At 39.3% G+C, this 23,719-nt stretch overlaps 1 protein-coding gene across 4 annotated transcripts in view; it reads right to left on the bottom strand.

Annotated features, from left to right (window-relative positions):
• Window positions 1-23,525, bottom strand: part of kank1a (KN motif and ankyrin repeat domains 1a) — a 52,721-nt gene extending 29,196 nt beyond the window's left edge. The window contains exon 1 of one of the 4 annotated variants that reach the window (XM_032514999.1): window positions 23,216-23,525. The gene's annotated coding sequence lies outside the window, so the exon portion shown is untranslated. Of the gene's footprint in view, window positions 1-516; window positions 664-16,538; window positions 16,647-23,215 lie in introns of those variants that run through there. The other 3 variants (XM_032515004.1, XM_032515001.1, XM_032515002.1) reach the window with 3 other exon arrangements.
• Window positions 23,526-23,719: the final 194 nt, after the last annotated feature.

A 23,719-nucleotide genomic window follows, 5' to 3' on the forward strand; every position in this document is an offset into this window, starting at 1 on the left:
TTTTCTTGGCTTCTTTATGCACATTAATGCACATTATTACCTGGGGTTCCCAAACCTTCGAGCCCCACTGTAAATGCAACAAATTTAATTTTCCTCCAACCAAAGGTAATATTATGTTTGACTTTCCTGACCTGTACAGCAGTTAAACCCACATTTAACTTTGACCCAGTCTTCTGCTCTGTATGACAGACTTTATACAGTTTACTAACTGAAGCTGAAAACATTCATGAAGTTGAATAACTAAATCACAGTCCACCTAAACCGGCTCACGAACTGTTGCCAGAAGTCAAAGCCAAAGTTGTCTGAGTCAAGTGTGGCATCATGTCAATCAATTGCTTTGCTTATTTGCTAAAGTATCATAGAAGTAGTGATGAAGGCATCATTCAGCTTAGAAAGTTGTTGGTTTCAATGCATTCAGAGGAGAAACCAAACTATCGGTCCTTAAGACCTTTTAGAGTAAATGTTTACAAATTGATCTTTCCATTTAGTTTGAAAAAAAAAAAAGAAAACACTTACCATAATCCGCTTTGAACAGAACAGAACAAAATGATGTATAAATTAGCCTGACCTGATCCAAGTTGAACTCACAAGTGTAAAACAAATAACCGGTACAACACGATGCTACCAGACACAAACAAGAACAACTCGTTTTGTTTCTCCTCAGCAGTTACATAAATATGACAGGAGCTGCAGCTGCGTGTCAACTGACTTACAGTGACTCGGGTCAGGTTCCTCTTAACAGAGAGGTGTGTATGTGTCTGTGCTCAAAAAGCAGCCGACTAAATGATTAACTGGGATACGAGAGACTCGACGTGCAAGACAAACAAAATCAGATGTAAACTAACAAGCAATCAAACACAGTCGTACATCATCGTTTTTGTTTTCCCGTCCAGTGAATTGTAGAAGAGAAAAGAAGTCTAAAATTAATTTGGCCCATTTGTTCCCTTAAAGTTATACTTTGTCCCCAAATGAATCAACTAGATTATACACCAGTTTCAAGGTTAGGAAATAGATTAATTAATCAACAATTGAAAAAAATGCCACTGAATTAATTGTTCAAGGAAAAATGCTAAACTTCACCTAACTCCAGCTTCAACATTGTTAAGATTTTCTATCTTGGGAGTATTAGGAGATAATAAATTGGATACATTTTGGTTAGTTAGTTTGGCAAAAAAGGCAACATGAAGAGTTTATATTTATTAAATTGCAATAAGTATTTCATCAGGACTTAATGTTTTATGGACCAAACAATTAAAAAAAGAAAACAATAATCAGATTATTTGATCATTAAAATGATTAGTCTCAACTCTGCACTGAAGAAAAGTGTGTGTGATCTGAGAAATGAGAGGGAAAATTACATAATTTAGTAACAAAAAAAAAGAATTATAGACACGTTTCTACAATTAGTGACTACAACTTGTTTATCCAGAGAGTACAAATTACAAATTTAAGAGGCTAAATCAATAAAAGAAAAATTCTCCCAAAATCAGCAAGGTTCGAAAGAACTTCAAAGTCATTAAAAAAAAAATTTTTAAATTCTAAGTGTTTATTAAAATGATGTTTAGGTTTTTTTTTAGTTTTTTTTTTTAAAATGTGTTTTGCATTGTAAAAGAAAAACAAGTTATACAATCTAGTCTGTTAACTTGCTAAGTTTAAACTAGAAAGTTGCGTTTTAAGCCTGTTTTTTTTTTTTTTTGCTAAGTTTGTGGCTCTCTGCTGGGCCGTGCTCACAGCGGACAACTATGGGACAAATGTCACTATATCGACAAGGACTGGACGGTAAATCGGTCGTCCTACACAGAGTGTGCCAGGGAGACTCATAGCTGACAACCTCCCAGGTGGGTGATCTAAATTAGCACCCCTAGTAAAACTAAGCGCTTTTAGTGTACGATGAGGTCTGTCACAACATTTTAAAGTGCACCGAGTCATCACGTTGTCGTCATAAAGTGAAAATGGAGTGGTAAAGAAACAAATATAGCATTATGAAAATAATGTAGAAATGAGGAAAAAAATGCATTATTGTCAAAAGTCATCTGAAACTTTAGCTTTAAACCACATGATGACAAATAAGTATAAAGTTTGAAGCTGCACTGAAGTCAAGATGAGATCAAGGACCCTATTTTACTTCTATAAGCGCACGGCGTGAAGCGCTTGGCGCAGGTGTGTATAGGGCGTGTACGAATCCACTTGTTCTAGTTTAAACGGCGGAAAAAAAGGGTCTGTGCGCCATGCACGTGGTTCAAAAAGGTGTTAGTGTCTTAATTAATCATAGGTGTGTTTTGGGCGTAACATGCAATCTAATTGGTTTAATCAGAGTGTCATCTGCCATTCTCTTTAAAAGCCAGGGGCGTTTGTACCTTGGCACATTGCTATTATGATGACGGATTTGCTAAGCAGGAAGGAGAGATTTCCAGGAGAAAAAAGCTGATGCATAGTGCCACCAAAACTCCACCAGGTGAAGCAGGCGTTAAAATAACAATTTAACGCTGCATTATTGACTTTAGACCAGGTTTTTGTTGGTCAATGGCATGATCACTTTCCGCTGATTCAAGATAGCAATACGCCAAGAATGCACCTGAACACACCTCCCTGGTGCACTTGCTAATTAAACAATTTGGACGCTGGATGGGAAATTGACAGAAATGGGTGAGCTGCTGGACACTGAAATATCCCCACGGGGATGAATAAGAATCTTCTATCTAACTGCGTTGGTCTTAAACTAGCAATGAAACTAGTGTCTGGCTTTGCGCTGAGCCGGGTGCAAGATACGGCCCCAAGAGTTTAAGGTTGTCATTTTATAATAAAAAATAAAACCTAAAGGAAATTGGAATTGTAGAAGTTGCAAACGGTTTCTTAGAATAGATAGAAATGTAAAACAATCAGCATTGTTATTGTCAAATAGGCCAAAATGCCACACACTGTCTGGACCCATTTGTTTGTCATTTAAAGTGACCACCTGAAAGTCTTGACAGGATGTGGTGCGACAGTTCACATTTTCCACCATGAAAAAGTTTGGGTTTAGTAACTTCAGTGTCAACAGTAAACCGCCTGAAAAGTTAAGAGAAGGCTGTAAAGGTTGCAAACCCATTGTGCTGAATATTCAACAGGCTTGTTTTTCCCCTAATAAAAAGCTGAGCCTACAAAATTAATGGAGGGGAAACGCCTCCAGAGAAACTGGGATGTTTTTATTCTCAGCTTTAGAAAGGGACTCAGTAGCATGAAAAACCCAAGCTGTGTGTGCAGCAGAGCATGTAGAGCATTGTATACATCTGCGGATAATCAACATGATTGTGCACAGGTGTCTCTTTCAGGAACAACTCCGAAAGAAAAGAAGACAATCAAAGTATAGATAAAATGCAACATGTTTCTGTAGAAGTAAAGTAACTAGACAAAGTACAACGCATTTGTGTGCTGGTAGGAACAGACAAGTGCTAATGTGTACATGTGTGTTGGCATAGCAGTGGCTATGGTAGTCTGCATCTGGCGCTCATTAGGAAATGCCTTTAAAGCTTTGCAGAAGAAGCTGCTGTGCCGACTACGGCCAGATGCCTCAGCACTGACTTTCACTACAGTTTGGCTGCGTTGTAGCTGCGGTGTTGACCCCCAGCTTGTGCTGTCTGACAGTTGGTTTTCCCTTTGATGTCCTGCGTGAGCCTGCTGAGTTCAGCCGGCCTCAAAGCCTTTCAATTATTCCAGCAAGGAGGGAGAAACATACAGGAAGGATAAAGTCAGTTTACTTTCAGGAGAGTGGCAGGAGGAGGAAAAGAAAACACTTGGAGCTACATCCAAGTGGCTAAAAAGTAAAGACTTCCCATCTTGAGGAAGGATGAGGAAGCTTCTTCTGAAGCAAAATAGAGCTTAAAGTGTACATATTATGCTTTTTGGCTTTTTTTCCCCTTTCCTTTATTGTGTTTTATATCTTTTTGTACACCTTATAGGGTTACAAAGTGAAAAAGCCCAAAGTCCACCCAAAAGGGACTTAGCATCTCCAACAGCAAACACTATTCAAACTGCTCCAAACAGCTCTATTGTAGTCCAGCCTTTACTTCTGTGACGAACTTTGTAACACGTTATAATGCTCGCCTAGCTGCTAGCACGGCACGCCCTCATTATCTGTTTCTAACTGGCTGGTAGCTGAAAATCAATTCTTTGAGAAACCGGAAGCGAGTGTAAGAACTTCAGAACTGGAGTGATGTGACCCACTTTCTTGGTCTTAGTAACTAATAAAGATGGAACAGAAGTGAGATACCTCACTCTGTAGCTAAAACAAAGTGCTCAACACACAAGATGAAAAGAAGAGCTGCAGTAATGTGCAGTACAACAAAAATATAGTGTTTGACAAATAAACCATGTAAACCTATTCTGATATAATCTCTAAATACAATTATTCGACACACAATGAAAAAGAGGCTGATTTATTGACAACAAGACAATGTCTACAACCATGCTAGCAGCTCTGTACTAACATGCTAAAGTTTAGCAGGTAGCCTATGAGTTTTGACAATTTTACCATCTCAATTTAGCGGGTTAGCATGCTAACATTTTCATTAGTGATAAGCACAATACAGTTCCGGCTTATGGGAAGGCACTTTTTGCATGTATGTTTATTGGAGTAAGTATTGGACAAAATCAGATTTTGCCCTGATGATGGTGCTAGATGAAAAGTTGCATTACCATCAACTATATTCCAATTCAACCTGAGAGGAACGTGAATGTCTGCACAAAATGCCATGGCATTCCATCCAATAGTTGTCAAAACATTTCACTCCAAACTAAAAATGTCAACATCAGCACTTGAGGAAAAGTCAGGGCATCACCAAAGTCAGTGAGATTCATCCTCTGGTAACCAATATTGTCAACCCATCAAATAGTAGTTATATTTGTTTCATATACAGTACATTTAGGTTGTTTTCCCCAAACCACCTTCTAAATATGCCACTGTCATTATCAGAAGTAAATCTATGCCTAACAACTGCATTAAAACAGTAATGTGCATAAACAACGGATTGCATTAAGCCCACAAGAGAAGACCTGTATTTGTAGTAACAAAGAGATGCACAGCAAGAGTTCCTATCTTGCACTCAAAATGTTGAAAACGAGCAATGTACCTTTACCAACAGGATCGGCGAGACGGTCTGTCTAAAAACTAAAATATACTACTAATAAATCTACAGCGGTCACAAAAGTTAAATCTCGACCCAAATGTGTTTAATCATGAGCACCAACAAAACAGTAGTCCATAAAGTGAGACAAAGAGTCAACCTTCAGTCAGCCCTGTTGCTGTACACAACAAGTTATGGTGCCATCATTTTCAACTCCCAGCTATCCTTCCTCTGGTGCAGCCAAAGCCGCTGTGCACGATGATAAACATAGCATTTGAGAATGACAAGTTAAATTATGGAAATCAAAGAAAAATATACATACACCCCTGTTATTATATTCAATCCTCTGGCTGACCATTTCTTACCTCCTATCAAAAAGGATGCTTGAAAATGGATTTCAAGACAATGTAAAATTACTTTTAGAATGAGGATTTAAAATTACAGAGCAACAGTTTGGACCATGTGTGAGGGACATGCAGAGATATCCAAATCCAGTTGAGTCTACAACATACAGCATATTGTACTCATAATAATGGGTGTTGGGGATGGCACAGTGGATATGACACATGCCTTTGGTGTGGGAGATCTGGGTTCGATTTCCACTGCGACACATCAACCAACGTGTCCCTGAGCAAGACACTCAACCCCAGGTTGTTCCAGAGGCGTGCGACCTTTGACATATAGCAATTGTAAGTCACTTCGGAAAAAAGAATCAGCTAAATTACATGTAATGACGTAAAATTCAGCGGCAGCTCAAATGCTTTGCAAACGCGGGATTTAACATAGCATAAAAGATGAGATGTTGGCATCTTTTATGCCATGTTAAATCCCACATTTCCAAAGCATCTGAGCTGCCACTGAATTTGACGTTTAAAGTACTGTGGTTGTCAAAAACACTCAAATCAAAACACATGTACATATAGATGAGTTGCATTCAACAATAAGATTCCGGTTGAAACTTTACCACTCATCTGAGCTGTACAGAGCCTCCTATAACTCAAAAATGATTAAAATAAAGAATAAAAAAAGAAATATCTCACAGTGTTTGATTCCAGAGTATCTTTGTGCAACTTATGTGAAGGTGTGGTTTGTGATTACCCTGATGTATGATTTAGTCTGCTAGATGACTGCTTGGGATTAAATCTGGCACTGGGCACCTCTTAAGATTTATTACTCTGAGATTTACTAATTCTGCCTGCAGCTAAGAGTGACAACCACCTTTTTCTGACATGCTACAATTTAAAGTGTTTTTGCCAAACTGTCTCATCTTTTATTGGTTAGCCTTCAGGTTGTTTGAGGTAACAAAACTTAATTGCTATTTATCTGCATCAGTCATCATTTCTGGAGGATGATAAGGATAATTTTCAGCCAAAACAACATTGAGTTGTATAATTTACTGTAGCATTTAATTTACTGATTGCATACTGCTTTTTTATTGAGATAATGATCAATCCTTAGAGGTCCAATGAGTGTTTTCAACTTTCACACTCACGGTTCCTCAAACACCCGACTATAAATAGAAAAGGATAACTTTACCCTTTACTCCAGATACTGTGAGGTATATCATTAATCAGCCTATCCAGCTCACTGCAGCATGAAGTTGCCCTGAGCAGTGATTCAGGATTTCATCCTCTTCGTCCAAAACACAATATTTTCCTCTAAAATCCAGTTCTCTTCTTTTCCCAACACTGCCCCCTAGAGTAAAAACAGATGGCTCAGCTCCAGAGAGTACTGTATGTGCCTTTGTAAATGTAGGAATATAATAGATTTGTAAATGTATGTTTCCCACACACTCAAACATTGCTCTCTAAAAGTTGATTCAAATAAGATAATGTATAAAATGCTAATCCAATCTATTTTAAAAGTCTGGGTCCAGATTGGGACTGCAGATGTAATTATTTTCTCTGGAGAGTAACCTGCTGAATAGTTTCTTATTTCAATGATTAATCTGTTTGATCAATACAAAGCCAAAACATGTTGACCAAAGCCCATGATTACATATTCAAATTGCTTCTGTTGTCCAACCAACAGGTCCTAAACCCAGGGATAATCCATTTACAATGATGTTAAAAAAAACAGCAACACGTGGTCCACTTTTAGTGGTGGAAGAAGTATTCACATCCTTTAAGTAAAAGTACTAAAAAAAAATGTAAAGATACTCTGTTACTAGTAAATGTCCTGCATTACATCCTGCTTACATACTTTTACTTAATAAGTAAGAGAGGGTATATGTGTGTAGTTAAGAAAAAGTATCAGGAAAATGTACTTACTAAAAAGTAACTGTAGAAAAATCCTCACATTTTAGAAATTGGAAACGATCAGTGTTTAACTGGCTAATAATTTCAGCTGTACTTTTAGGCCTGTATAATGTTAGGTAGTTTCATCAATAAAACATTTTATTTTATAAACTACATGAGTTTTGTGTGCAAAAATCCTAATTTGTAAAGTAACCATAGATTTCAGATTAACGTAATGTAGTAAAAAGTACAATATTTCTCTCTGAAATGTAGTGGAGTAGAAGAAAGTGGCTTGAAAAGACAAGCACAAGTAAGTACAAGTAAATGTACTTTGTTACCTTCCACCACTGACCACTTTGTAGCTCCCACTGTTTCCCGCTCTGTGCCGTTACCCTATCTTTATTCTCCCGCTCCCTGATTCAGTTCTGTCAACCTCCATCAACATCTCCGCGCACGCACGTCAGGCCTGCACTTGACCAAGGACAAGCTAGGGCCTCTTATTTGTTTAGTTCTCGAGTGGAGTCACTAAGGCGGCGGAGGAAGAGGAGGAGGTGGCAGCTGGTGAACACCACCCACCACCACCCTTAACAGGGCACCGTGAGACTCAAAATGTCTCTGCAGGTTTGCTCTTAGTCAGACGCACCGTACCTGCGTCCCGTGCTTAGCGCCGCCCAAGATGATTGTGACTGCACGTTTTTCTCCTATCTCAGAACGCTAATCTATTCTTCCCCCTCATATTTGGAGGACAAAAATATGTAGTCCAGTATAACACCACTTTTAACAATGACATGAATAATAAAACATATAGTTTAATGGCAGAGCAAATGTAGCGAATTGCAAAAGACTGTAAAGGTGTGCCTAATATAGTGACCACTATTGTTTGGGCAGGTATAGCCTATAATTCAATAGTCTATAATTTTATTTCTCCATCTCCACCAAGAAGGCAAAAAAAAACATTAAAAAGGAACAAATATTTGCTGAGCTAAAAAAATAAAATAAGAAAAAAAAACTTGTTCTTGTATTTATCTTTGTCTCAAAATGAACAATCTCCAGATGAAGTCGGTAGCTCTGGTACAATACTGTTGGTCCCAAAAGGTTTTCACTTGTCAGCTCTCTCAACAAGGCATTGTGGGAGAAATTCCCCATTTTAAAGTCCTCCCATGTTTGCTTTTGTGCCAAGTGAGCCCACTCTGCTGACCTTTTGGTGAAGGACCAATGAGATCCACTGCTACGTCCTCTGCTGCCCTTCTCCTCTGACAGCAGCCAGACAATGAACAACAAGCTAATTAAACCGATGACAGCATGAAGAAGGGAAAGCAGGCTCTTTCACCACACTTTAACAATACCGAACTGAAGCTAAAGCCTTAAAAAACACTGACAAATAAATTTTGTTAAAAACATCTTAAAAATAAACGACTGGTTCATATGGCAAAAGATGATTCAACATGTATTCTGTGGTATTTAATGACAGCAGGGATTGACAGCTACATGTCAGTTACCGGCAGTCTGCTGGTTGAACACATAACTATGTCAGGAATGTTTTTAGAGCCGGACAAACCTTGTCTGTCTTGATTAGACTTTTTTTGTTCGGCCCGCCGTAAACACTTGAGCTGCTGGACCAATTATGGTGTTAATGAGTCACAGGCCACGCTGCGCTAGATGCCTGTCAGGGGAAGGTCGAGTTATAGTGGTAGAGGGTTACACTAATGTATAGAGATGCTGCTCTGGTACCCTAAATGAGCCAAAGCTGCATAGATGTGATGGAGGGGGGAGCCATTTAAATGGGGAACACATTCTTTTGTAACAATTTGTCACACAAACATGCAATTGGATATGTGTCCATGAATGAAATAACTAATCATTTTTGGCTAATTTTGAACGGAGAATCAGCATAGTTTTTTTTGTAAATGTAGCTCTTTTTCAAAATTTATCAGCATCCCTCAAGAGCCAGATCTCTGTCTCTAGGGGCTGCAGGCCCAGCTGTGCCATGGTCTGAGTCCAGGGAACAATAAGACTGCTGGGCGTCACAACACCTGCCAGCCTCAGTGGGCTTTTAACCACAAGCGTGAAACCACCCCCAAAAGATAAAATGTTTTCCATTTTATCAAAATCATTAAACGGCTTGGCTTCTGAAAGCAGTTGGTCCTTCAATTGATTAAAATCTCATGAATGAATGTCTTCAATGAGACACGAACAGAAGGCTGGCAACTGAGGAACTTGAGTGTGAGAGAGTCATGCTGTGCAGATTTAAACCAAGCACGATAAAAGCAATCTTAAATCAGAATTACAGCAGAAAAATATACTAAAAAGCCAGTTTAAAAAAGATAAACATAGTGTCTATTCATTCCTACATCAGCAAGCTTCTAGCAGTTTATTTAGCGGTGCCACTTTTTGGTGTTGATTATGATTATGCAATAACTTCATCTAATCTTGACGTGCTACTGTTTCTTTTATCGTAGTGTGTTCTGTAAACCTCAGGAGAAAAACATCAATTTAAATGAGATGTGTGAAATATAGTCGTCCATTTACACCACCTCCCCAGCTGGCCCTGACTCTGGCTGTTTTTTTTTGGGGGGGATTCTCCTTTTTTTCCCCCTCTCAGCTGGCCTCATGTGGTGACATCAGCGGTTAGGACTGATTAACTAGCCTCAATGTCATTTATCATCCGGGATATCACACATGCTTATCTGGGGGACTCGCCGTTATCCCTGCTCAGTCGCTGGGACGCCTTGCGATAATAAAGCAACCTAACAGCAGGGATTAAGAGTTTATTTGGCCTTGAATGCAAAAAAGGGGTTATCCACTTGAACACACCAATGGAAGTTTAAGCAACAAATTCAGTGAACAGTCAGAGGCCAAATTAGGTGACTGAAGCTCTAAGATACTCCATTTACTGCTTATTCATTCACAATTTTCCCTCTCAAAAAAGCTTTTCATTGAGAAGAACCTCTGCCAGAAGCAGCATCCTAAAAGACAAACTGAAGGATAGGGATGAGCATGTGAGAAGAAAGAAAAACGAGAGAAAGGGAGGTATAGAGTGAGGCCTAATCCCATTAGAGTGGCAGCTAAATGATTTGTTCCACTGAGAGAAGGGGAGATAAAAAGTTTTGCATGGGGAAGGAAGGGGGATGACAGTAGCGATGGAGCACAAACCCAATCCAAAAGCAAAACCTTGCTTTCTTCTCTGCCTGTTGCTCATTGACACCACTCAAAGCTGTCCGCACGCCACTTAATCCGTGAATTTGAAAGTCTAATTTATTCCCACGGGGGGAAGCAATGAGGAAATGTTAGAACAAAGAGAGCGAAGAGTGGGATAGAGAGCTGATGACACAAAAATTCAGTTCTCAAACCATGACCCCCCATGACCTACAAAAGATTTATAAAAAAAAATCAATCATCATTATCTGCTTTTGGAGCAAACTATTGCGATTAAAAACAAATGTTATAAATAATTACCAAGCGTACTGATGACATGTGTAGTGCTGGAACCCTGTTAAATTGGAAATCTAAACAAGAAAAGAATTTAATGGACTACAATTCTCTCAGATAGATAGATAGATAGATAGATAGATAGATAGATAGAGAATTTTAGTCCATTAAAGTCTTTTTCTTAATTAAATTAAGGTTTAATAACCAGCCTTGCACATGTAAGAATACTGCATCAGCTCACACTCAATCTCTGGAGAGGTGTGACAGCCTGACGGACACTTTCCATTCTCCAAGAATGACAACAAAGAAACTTCATATGGTAAACTTAAACAGCTTTAGGAAGTTGTTAAATAGCAAGTGGGTGTTTGGTGCAGCGAGCAGCCGAGCTACTAAAGGTGAAGAAAGACAACAGAAAGACGGTGTTAAAGAAAGTTTGGACAAAATCAAACAGGCATCAGCTTGGGCACTGAGAAAACATAAATGCCACTAGCACTTCATAGACTAAACGTTAAAAATGTCGTAGCCCTAATTATAGAACTTTTACAACTTCAGTGCACTTTTGTGTTATACAAACAGGGACAACAGAGCAAGTAATGGACATTTGTCTACATGAAAACAGCAACAATGAAGATTTGTACACAAAACTTTTACTATACAACAAGAAATGTTTTCCTCCAGTACCTTTTGTCTGTGTTAAAAAATAAAAGTGAGGATTCCCAGCCGTCGTCGAGCAGAGAAAGTTGTAGTAGTTTTGGGACTAACTGGTGACTTCCGTGTCATCCTTTTCATTATCTTGGTCACAAGGTCATAGGCTATGACAACAGTAGCATGCCTCATACGTATAATGCAACACATTGTGTTGTGTTGGCAGTAAAAGGGGTGAGGAGGAGGGGCGGGGGTGTCTTCCCAGTGGGAGTCATCCTAGTTGACAATAGCAGTAACATTCCTCTGGAAACACTGTGGCATGATGGCTGCTGGGAGGATCCCCACTTCCACCAAAACTAAGGGATTAACTCCCAGGGTATTCTGGGAATTTTCACTGTCACCTTTGGGAATAAATTGGGGGGGGAGCGACAACATTTCTTTCAGTGCTGTCAAAATAACTCAGGATCACTTTAAATCAGTCATAAAACTTGTTTTGGTATGCGAAAATGTTTTTTCAAGCTTGTATCAACAGCTCTAAAACAGGGACCAAGTATTCCCACATTAAAACCAAATGTGTTGCATCTTTTGATATCTAATGTGTTTAAATTGAACTGTGCCTTCCTTTTTTTTGCCTTGCTAAAAACAGACTGTTTGGCTGCATGCGTTTTGCCAATGTAACCGTTGAGTATTGACTTGGTAAAGCTTTAAGTAGCAGACTATTTTTGTACAACAGAAAATTACATTTGCTTTAGTGACCAAATGGAAAACCAATCAGTGAAATAATGGAAGCAGTTGTATGGACCTGCATAGACAACTTTACTAACTGAACAATGCAAACTATGTGACTAATGCACCCAGGTGAATGCCAAAGAGGTTAATAAGGTTGCCCTTTTGTCACGTAACAAAACAAGTGGGAGTAAAGGTTTAATTGTACAAAGAGCTACTGTCATGAGGATCCAAGCAATAGGAATAGTGTAGTTTTAATTAGATGATTGGTTGTGCACTTCATGTGTGCAAATGCTGCTTCACATCCATCAATTAGTTCAGTAGTCAAAGACGCAGGAGCCTCCAACAGGTATATGTACTGGGCAGTATTATGGTTTAAATCGTTGGGGGTCTGGTGGTAAAAGATAAACAACAAGCATCTTCCCTGGTTTGAGTATTCAATCAGTTTAAATGGCATTTCTCTCAGATAGGAGAACTAGAGAGATAGATCGTTTTTTATTTTTAAATATTGTCCAGTAATTTAAGCTTTGATAACTACAGTACACACTGCCTATTTTTCAACTAAACTTTATTTGGCGGCAAGAGATAGTCTGATTTTGGTGGGTGAAAATATTCTATCTTAGAAATAGTAATACTCTAGTAGTATTCAGGTTGGCTTATGTGAGGCCTTATAATGAGACAGCCCCCGTTTGGAGACTATTACCTAGCATTTAATTTGAGAACCCTAAAATTGTCGTAAGTGTAAACATAATTTCTGAAAATGAATGAAATAGTCTCATTATTAATTCAACATCACTAACCATCTCCAATAAAACAGACATAACAGACACATGTTGCCCAGAAGGCACTGTCCATGAACCAATATTGACTTTAGTGGTGACCCGTGTTCAGCTATTATTTCAGCAATGCTGAAAAGCAGGAACAATCAGCATCTGCAGGTGGAGAGGTTGGGTGGCAGATGTCACCGAGTATGCATAACAGCTAGACGAGAGAGGAAGGGAGGGTGGCTGGATCAACAACGAACAACAGATAAATAGGTACTGTCAAATGTATTTATTTTATCTGGAAACATTAAACCGCCATTCCTGTTTTGTAAATGTGCTCTAAATATGAGCTCATTGGAACAGGGATACTCATTCATTTTACGTCAATGTCTTCATCACTGCAAAATATTGATTTTTTTTTCTTTTTTAATTATGCAGGGTTTTTATTTTCAGAGCAGTCAACCGGAGACAACTCCACAAACTAACCATTTTTTCGACATTTGTCACTGCATACCATCCACTTTGTACTGTTAAAAATATCAAACCATCTCAGCATATATGGTACAGTAAGAAATCCAGTTTACGAAAGAAAGTATGTAGGTCAACTTGGAAATGTGAAAATGACATCACCATTGATATTTAAAAAATAAAAACAAAAATCGCGCTTCCAGCAGGCAAAATTAATCACATGAAAAAAGGTTAGCCCCTTATTTATTTTATTATGTCTGGTTTCATACAATAAATGTTATTTTGGGGATTCATATGTTCAACCTGTTGCAGTATTAGAACTACAAATTAGTGTGCTGCGTTATGTTCTAACAAGTCAAAACCCAAAAGAAAGAGCATTATCTCTAATTTAAATAAACAAAGCAGGCTGACTCTCAACAACCTGTTTAACCTGTACGACAGGATTAAATGTGCTCATGACTGCCGAGATAACTACCATATACAGCGGTAAGACTTTCCAGTAAATAAAAGGCTACTTCTCTCAATAAAAAGAAACAATGCCTACATAGGATAACTATAACACTGTATATGAACCAATAAACATAAAACAGGTGAGAATTATGTTACTGCTTTGCCGAATACATAAAAACTAATTTTGAGTAAATGATGTCCCACATGTAGATGTTTTAATCAACATTAGTTTAGATGAGACTAATATGATGTGAACTGCAAGCCCTTCAAAAGGTCAACCGCTACAACAATGACCAACAACATATAAACACACATCTTATAACAACTTGCCTCATAAATGGCCATCCTTCGATCCCCGACACCTAGCAGAGGAAGCAACCTTAAGCTCGATACTCCTCAGTCAGAGGGGGAACATGGGATAGGTCGGGGAACCTGTGGACAGCGCTGCCATGGTGATCTGCCCTTCACTTTGTGGAAACTGAAACCTGAGAAAGGGTGCAGGGCCATTGTCGAGCCGACTTCCCCACAACACGGCAACGAGGAGCAAAAAGTCACACAGCCAAACACTTGACATATTTCACTTTATCAACAGCAGCACTTTTTTGTGAATTAGTAAGTAGTTCAAGTAAAGTGAATACATAAAACAAAAACCTTTATCATGCTTAACAGCAAATCATTATAATTTACTCCATTATCTATGTGTTGATTACAGAACACAAGTATTTGCTCACTATAATTAATGTGGGATGTTGAAATGTGGCCTCCTGCAAACGCAGCCTCATATTAAAAACGCTCCCCATGTGGTGTGCTGCTGACAGCAGGCCTTCATGTGCACAGAAGCTTTAACCACAGCAGATAAGATCAATGGTGTCACCAGGGAGTCAATCTCCACTGTAAACAAAGCCCCACTGACCACAAGAGGAAATAATTTACTGCTGCAGTTTAACAATTTACTGAGAAACGCCCGACCTTCTTTCGGGAAACTGTTTGTACATTAAATCAAAGGCATTTGGGGCACAGACCTTTAACTGGGAAAAGACCACTTAAGAGTGTTGTCTTCACCTGACTGTAAATTATATGACATGACCAATGAAAATGAGAAATTTACTTTAATTAGAGGAAAGGTTCTTCGGCTTTTTCACGCCTTCATTTCAAATTTTAAAAGTATGACGACGACAACTTAAAAACAGCATAAAAGTGGTCACTCTGACTGATTGGAAGCCTTATTTCCAAAATGTAAAAATTCTCTTTATGATGGATTTCACAATGATTGATTTACTTAACAAAAGTAGGATTAATGTCAGGATTACCACAATTTCCACAAGGATGTAGAGTTTCTTCCATCGTAGGCAACTTGCAATTATTGTAAATCTGATATAACATGACCACTGCATAACCCAGTACACACCAAGACACCCGTTAGCAGTTGCTTGATAAGCATTGGCATGTTAGCATTCTCACTGTAACCATTGTAAAATGCTGACGTTAGCATTTAGCGCAAAGCACTGCCTCACAAAAAAGCTAGCATGGCTGGAGATTATTAGGACACAGACTAGTGACCAAGGTTATTTTGTCTCCCGTATCTGCAGAACCAATGGACGTGTTTGTGGTCAGTTTACGTATGTGGTGCGATAAAGAACTTCTAAGGATGAGAGGCATCGGTCCTTATCAGTGCTAGCTCTTCAAAGTCAGCCTGGTGCTACAACTTCTGTGATCAACAGGTCACAGGACTGGTCACAGGCCAATGTCACAGCTTTAGTTTGGTTCATTTGGTCCCAACCAATGGAAAAATATTTACTTTTATTTCTGATAAACATGAAGTCATTTGGACTGGTGTCAAAGAAATAAAACCAAGTATGAGCTTCATTTTTTGTCCAAAATGCAGTTCAACCCCACATTATGCATAATAACAAACAGGTAGAAACAGGATGAACAGGAGGCGTCTTGTGGTTTAAAATTGTAGTTTAGCTTCTGGGCTCCAGCTAAAAGTCCCATATCTACCAACATAAAGATCCTGTGGTTGGTCCATTTTGCCTTCCTGCCCCAAACAAACAGCAAAAATAAAAAAAATATATTAAAAAAACACGGCCCATTCGTCTACTTGGTAACAAACTGAGGCCACATTAAAAAACGAGGTTCCTTGAACCACAACAAACAGGTCAGGTGCGAAAGCTCCAACAGAAGAAATAATACTGGCCAAAAGTTTTTCTTAAAAAGGCCACAACATTATTTTATTGCATAGGCAAAGAGGTGGAGCCCAGCCAACAATACAGCTAGAGTGACTGGATCTTCACTGGGAATGTGTAAAGCAGCAGCTATAGACAAAACAGACATCCCCCCCCCCGACTAGACACTTGAACCAGTTCACACCATCCCAAAGGTACCCTGGCTCATCAGTATTTTCCAACATTATACTCAATGAGAACAATACTAACAGCAAGTTTGATGTTATTCGTTTTAACCAGCTAGTATTAGTTAAATCCTATAACTGCAGAAAAAGCTACTTTCACTATACGCATATTCATAGATGATAATCTTATGAAAGAAGAAACAATGGCACACCATTTACATGCAAAAAAAATTAATTTTTTCCTGGGTTCTCTGGAAGTTTGTTATCTTCTGCATGGAGAAAAAGCTTTCAAAATGTAGACGCCTACCGAAAACAATGCAACGGTTGTATTAGCAACTGTTGACTTCAAAACCTATTTTGTACTCACCCTCCTCACGTCTTAAAAGTCTCAGTTCTTGTGTGGATGCATTTCCCCTCAGCTGCAACTCACACAGACAGCCCCCTAGTAAAACCAGAGAGAAAACATCCCAGAAAGAAAAAACGGGATTAACATGGAGACGTCACCCGATGCTGTCTCACATGGCAGAGCACGGACCAATCACAACACAGCCGCTCAGCCCCCAAACACACACAGTAACCTGACAATACCAGCCAGTGAGGGAGACTGTAACATGAGTAACCTGGTGACCAGTGGGCCGAGGCTCTGGGGTTCTCTCAGCTGTAAACAGTGGCATCCCTGGCAGGAGACAAATTCAACAGCTCTGTCTAGGGTGTGGAGGATAATGGATATGTGGAGCCCTTGGGTATTGTAACAGTGTCTACTCTTCCAATTAAAAAAAGGCACCACATATCAACCTACGTTTAGGCTCAAATGCTATACACAAGCTGATTAATCAAACCATCCAATTTCCAACTCGACAGCAGAAGGTGAGCGCTCTATTCAGACTAATCTTTGTCTCTTACAGCTCTTGAGCGTTTTGACTAATTCAGGTTAAGGCCAGACTAAGCACTTTTTGAAAGAGACAGAGAAACAGAATCTCAGTCTTGGTAATGCACCCACGTTTAACTGAATACACTCAGAGGAATTTCTGCTGCAACAGAATATTGTACTTTTTGTAAACAATTAAAGTATACCAACCGTTTACAGCTGCTTAGCTTCTGCCTAAATTGAATCAGATTTCTTGTGTAAGGCTTCAACTTGACAGGCAGAGTCTGTGCATGCCTGCATAGCTGAGGGATTATAACAGTATCAGTTGAGCCCTGAATTCTTTTGGCACCTGCCTTGTCCTGCTTAACGTACAAGAACACGACGGGATCTTTCACTACTCCCTTTTTCAGGAGACTTACCTTATATTTACAAGTAGTTCTGAAGGGATAATGACAAGCTGAGGGAAAGCCGCTTTTGTTTTCAACGGACACTTCCTTCGGATAAAGGAAGAGGTAACTAGGTCTGCACAATTCATCTTTTTTTTTTTCGATTTTATTTTTGTCAGTTAGTTGAAACAGTAACACTTGAAAATTGCACTTTAAAATGTAACTATCCCTTCTTTATGGTTGCCTTTGGTGTTCAGGTAAATGTTCAATTTGCTCTATAAAAGTATGTTGTATGTAAATTATTTCCTGTCAATTTTATAAATCAACAAGCTATTTGTTGTAATTTAGCAGTATACTAAAAGCAGCAAAAAGACATAACTCTTGTTATCGCAATACACTAGGGGTGGGAATCACCAGACGCCTCCCAATACAATATCACAATACTTATGCCACGATACGATATTGCGATTTTTAACATATTACAATAATCTTCAATTAATAACCTTTTTCCCAGCTTTTAATTTTTCCCAATTTCAAATGTCCCTAAAAAGGAAACTTTGTCAAGTTTGTGTTTTATCAAAAAAGAAAAAAAAAAAAACATTTGTTCATATCACTTAAATTTTATTGCTGCAAAATGGGAATATCAAGTAGACAAACTTACCAACACATATATAATAAAAGATCAATACTTGACTCCTGTGTATCAATACAGCATTGCCACTGAAAATATCGCGATACGGTGCTGTATCGATTCCCCCCCCACCCCCACCCCCCACAATACACTATCGCATATTGTTCTCATATGATGCAGCTGTAATCTGTACATCTCCAACACACACTTACAGCCGGTCCAAGGTCATCAAGTATTTTGTGTTAAAATGTTGAATAAACATGCCAGAGAGTTTGAATATGCGTTTCCCAGACATGGTTTTGATGAAAGGCAGGTCAAAATAATAATATCTACTTTCCAAACAACTTTGCAGGTATTAAAAAGGTATTAGGTGTGCAAAAGTTGGGGAAATGGCTCAAGAGAAACCAACAGAAATCCTCATTTTAACAAAAAAAAATTGCAAAGGAGCAAATTTCCAATTAACCCTACAGATTGACTCTGATGCAAAGAGCACATGATGACTGGGAGGAGGCATGAATGAAAGAAAAAGGGATTAACATACCAGGAAACAAAACATCTTTGTGAAACACACTTCAAGGTTTAGCCAGGTTTAATCCTGACTATGCAGAAAAATACCTTCCCTTATTCATGTTCACCGCGACAATATTCCTTTCAACAGAAACCTCACAACCAAGTTGAAGCATGCAGGACTGAATCATCTAAGAATTCCCTAAATGGTTAAGACGTCTAGATCTGTGTACATAGTCCTATCCAGGTCACAAGAAGGGATCATTACAGTCAAGAATATAGTGATATCTAATGCGGCAAATTGTGAGCTTGGAGTTTTGCACATGTCCACGACCTCAGCAGATGCCACTGACAGGGACTTCAGCTCTCCAGGCTTAAAGGCAAAAAGAAGTTATCAAGTCTACCAGCAACACGATAGCATTCTCTGAGCAAACTATTTTTGGACACAAAGAAGCACCAGACCTATTTAACAAACCAGAGTAAGAGTAAGGTAGTTTGAAAGTTGGATTCATAAAATGAATGTCTGATTGTATTACACAATATTACACTTACAACATCCTACAAGTCTATAACCACCCTGTGGGTGGATGAAAAATGGAGATACCGCTATTTTTATACCAACTAAATTAGACCTGAAGGGGGCATCAGGGACGGCCATAAAGTTACTCAAATGAAAAGGGTTTATGCTAGAAGTTACATTTTGGTAAGATGAAAAGATTGATACAACTTTCATGTCTGTACCCTATATGTAAATACGATTCTACGGCCAGAAGGTATCTTAGCTTAGCACAAAGACTGGAAATTAGAGCCCAACCGATACATTTTTTAAACTCCAGAAACGCGTAACAACACAAACAGACTTTTCAAACATTAGTTATTTATGAGTTCTCACTAAAATAATATGACAATGTTGGTTTTATTGTCACAATACAACACAAAACATATGAAAGTTCTGATAAATAAAATGTATCAAAATACAAACTTAAGATATGAAGTCATTTGAACAATAATACAATACCAACAACAAAAAAATCAAAGTTTCTGCTGGTTATCCCAACCAAAAGGTTGCCTGTTACATAAACTCCCCACCATTGCTGGTTGTGAACTAGTTAACATGCATGTTGAGATTTCTTTGGACTTTAACGTGTGCTGAGCAGCTGTACTATGCAGGACCTTTCAAAAACTGTACTTACTTTAATTCACAATTCAAAGAATGGGAAACCTTTTGAACGATCTATGTGAACAATGTCCACTAATCAAGCATTCACATTAATATTTACACACTGCTATAACTCCAAAAAGCTCTACATCTGACCTTTACATCAAAATTCCACACAGTCACTCAAATGTTTGTATAATATTTCCATTCTATTTACCCTTTGTGATCATTGAGAGAATGAAAACGGCAACACAAATGTCTCCCAATCCATCTCTGACTCTTGTTAAGCCTCTAAACTCCAGCAAGCAGCGATTTAAAATGATTTTCATGCAGTTCTGCCAGAGCTTTGATCATTCCAATAATGACTTCCTTGGAAATTTGCAAACAATGCGGAGTTGTGGCCTGGCAGCTGCCCCAGGCCCTGGAAATCTTTTAGGAGGATTCCCTGAAGCTTGGCATTTCTTTTTATTCTCCATGTAAAACCTGATGTGCCGGCCTTGTTGTTTTAGATTTTACAGGTTTATAACTAGAGGCTACTTATGTAAAATCTAATCTGAAAAGATTTAGCTTTCATCAACTATGTAGCCTACTTTGTTTTTTCTTTGTTTATTACAATTCTCAGTGAGGTTTGTTTTCACAGGGGAGCTCTAATGGTTCGTTTCAGTAGATCTACTATTCAAAGTAGGTTTGATCTTGTAATAACAGGGCAGTCCCTGAGGCTCTTGTAGGTCTTCATCCCACACTTAAGATCTGAACAGCTGTAACAACTCCCTTCACCTTCCCCAGTCAAACATTAACACCAGTAAGAGTGGAGTACAGAAGGTAAGAAAGGTATTTTAAGCACTAAAACATGCAAGAGAAGCCCAAATGGGACAGAAGCATGCACAGATGTTCGACCAAAACTAAAATTACAACCCGGTACCCCCTCCACATAAAATTACAGAGAATACACCATGGCAAGTATTCCACAAAAACAAAAAAGCAGGGCCAGATTTGGTGTGCAACCCGCTCAGACGAGGCAGTGGAGTGGAAGTCATTTTCTCTCAACAAACACTGGAGGGATGGGAGTCGTAATCACAGGGAGGTGGAGGCTGAAGGGGGTGACACATCTGAGCTGCAGAGACCCAGCTTTGATCATGTAGACAGAAGGGTCGTCTCACTAAGGTGTTAATTGAGAGACTTCTGCCATGTGTCCACAAAGGCTGACTGACCAACCCTGATGATGTGTACCCAGAGCGCCGCTAAGCCTGATGTACCAAGCGACGCCAGGCTGTGCTTCCACCCGATCTGCTTATGTGTTAGGGGAACCCAGTGAGAGGCTGTGGAATGCTCTGTGTGTTGCTGGAGGACATGCACAATGTACAGATTTAACACTAAGCGTGTTAAAGTACAAACAAGCTCAGAAATGTCAGTTAAAAAAAAAACGCAAGAGACCTGTTAGCTGCCCACACTCTAAAAATCAATGTGATGCATTTATGCTAATAGACAGATCATTAATTAGCTGATTTTGTAAAATAAATAAATACTTTCCTTAAGTGGCAGTAATGAGCATTTAATTATTGACAAAACTACCGTAACTAACGTGAAGTTAGCAATGTAAGATAATGGCTTATTGAAAACATTGTTTTCTGATGCGGTGGTAAATGGACTTTCCATGTACGATTTTCAAGTTATTGAGTATCAAGAATGTGAAGACACATGAAGAGACAGACAACATGTTGAAGACGTAATGTCCTGTATACTGTGTAGCCCGGTGGCGGCACAAAACATGACTGAGCTGCTGTTTGCAAACTTTTTCGATCTACTGCAGAGGAAAGGTAGGATGAAAAAAGCATATACAGCAATTGCCAGATTATTAAGCACACTTAAGGCCGTCTTATGGTTCTACGTAGAATCTACAGGGTACCCCCGCAGACCCCTCTGTGTCTACGCCGGACCCTACACCATAGCCTGACGTGCACCTCTCGAAACGTTCCGCGATTGACCCTCTGGAAACCACACAGCAAGTAGCGTTCTGGCGGTGAAATGCACCGTGATGCGAAGAAATACGTTCAACCCTGACGTCGAACTCCAAAAGGGGTCACAACGCCGTACGAACAGCGTAGCTACGACGTGGAGTTGACGCAGAACCATAAAACGGCCTTTAGCTAAAAAGCTGATACACAACAAAGAGAAGGCAAATAGTCTTAAACCGATTGAATTATAATTGGAGTTGAACACCTGTAAAAACTAAAAAAAAAAAATCAACAACAAAAAAAATCACCAGGTTCACCAAAGCCACAGCAGGTTGGTACTTTTATGTCTGAAGGAAAGCTTTGTTTTTTCTCTTTCGTTGAAAGCACTGTTTGTAATCTCTATTCTTATTATACACAAGTGTAGAAAAATGGATTCAGGGATATGCCAAAAGTGCCACACTGGAAGCTGAAGAATTTCATTAAACCGATGTCACAGGGCTCATATTCTTCCCCTTGACATATCAATTCTTTGCTTGATCTCTTAAGAAAAGTGGGAAAGCCTCAGCGCCCTGCAGAAGACGAAGAGCCCTCTATTTGACCCCAGCAATTCACAAGCACAATAGGGACCACCACCCAGGTCTATATCCCTACTATTCTTTTCCTAAAATGCATTAGCAGGGCTTTCATCTGCCTGCTTCAACCCCTGGCAGTAATAGGTAATGGCATGCCCAATCAGAATAGGAAAGGACGAATAAATGCTGCTGTAAGGTTGGAGACTGGGTATGACCAACAACACTGAGATACATTTCATAGTTGATGACAGTCCCTTTCAAAAGCCCATAAAGCCACAATGAGAATGATAGTTACAAAAGGAAGAAATTATTCTTTTAGAGGCTTGAGGTGAGGGTGTTTGGGGCGTCCAAATCTGTGGTGAACCTGATTTAAGCTTTTAAATGCATGGCAATGAGTCAGTATGGGTCATATAATGGTGAGGGATTATTAAAATCACATGAGAGATATGGGTCAGTGCACGCAAACTGTTTAAAAGAAAAAAAGAGCAAAATCTTCAAATGAGATACCACAATGAAGGCTCACAACTCACAAGTTCAATCTTGAATGAATAAAAGTACTTTTCCGCACGCAGTACGTTTCACTGCACTTGGAGCTCAAAGTTCAACCCCATAGGCTGTGGAGCATACTTCCAGCACTTCCATGACACCTGTCTGGCGGGTACAAGGTTTGTTTGGTCTAAGTAAAAAACACCAGATTATTAAAACGAGCAGGTACAGCCAACCCCATATGACTTTAAACATAATCCTATTTAACCAGCAGCGCTTCATGGGATTGTCTGGTCTGGTCGCTGCAGGGGCACTTGATCCAGAATGTGCATCGAAAACACAAATCCAAGTTGCCCAGGAAAAGCTTAGTGCATGCTTGTATACGTACACAAACACAATCCAAAGCTTAAATACTTTCAGGACGAAAAAGTTAATAGCCTATATCAGAAGCTCTCTGTGACTGCAAAGCGTTTTACTTACCCGACGCCAAGTCTCCACAAGCTGTTGGTGGACTTGAATGCAACTCCTCCTCTCTGGTAACTCAACTGATTGTCCTCCTCTGGGGTTAAGTTGTTGAAGGGTAAGTCGTCCGGTTGAGGTAGTAACTTAACGTCAGACTTCTACAAGGTTATACTTTAGCCCTGTGGCACAGAGCACGTCCCGTACGCAGCACCACCACCACCACCAGCAGCCTCTTTGTACTTGTCCACCTCAGCAGCAAGTGGTTTACACGCGGTCATGCGCAGTCGGTGCCCAGAGCAGCTCTGTCCGCTCAGTGCTACAGTCCGAGAGCTACAGGTGTAGCTTAGGCCACCTGCCGCAAGGTTAGCCTAAAAAACCAGAACATTTACTCTATAGCCATCTTTTAGCTAAATATTATAAGCCTATTTAACTGCTGATGATTAATATTCGACACTTTATCTAGCCATTCAGCAAGACGTCGAAAGATTATTCACTTCCATTGACTGACAATTAACTATTGTT

The sequence above is a fragment of the Etheostoma spectabile genome, chromosome 5, assembly GCF_008692095.1.
Source record: "Etheostoma spectabile isolate EspeVRDwgs_2016 chromosome 5, UIUC_Espe_1.0, whole genome shotgun sequence".
Taxonomy (NCBI): Eukaryota; Metazoa; Chordata; class Actinopteri; order Perciformes; family Percidae; genus Etheostoma; species Etheostoma spectabile.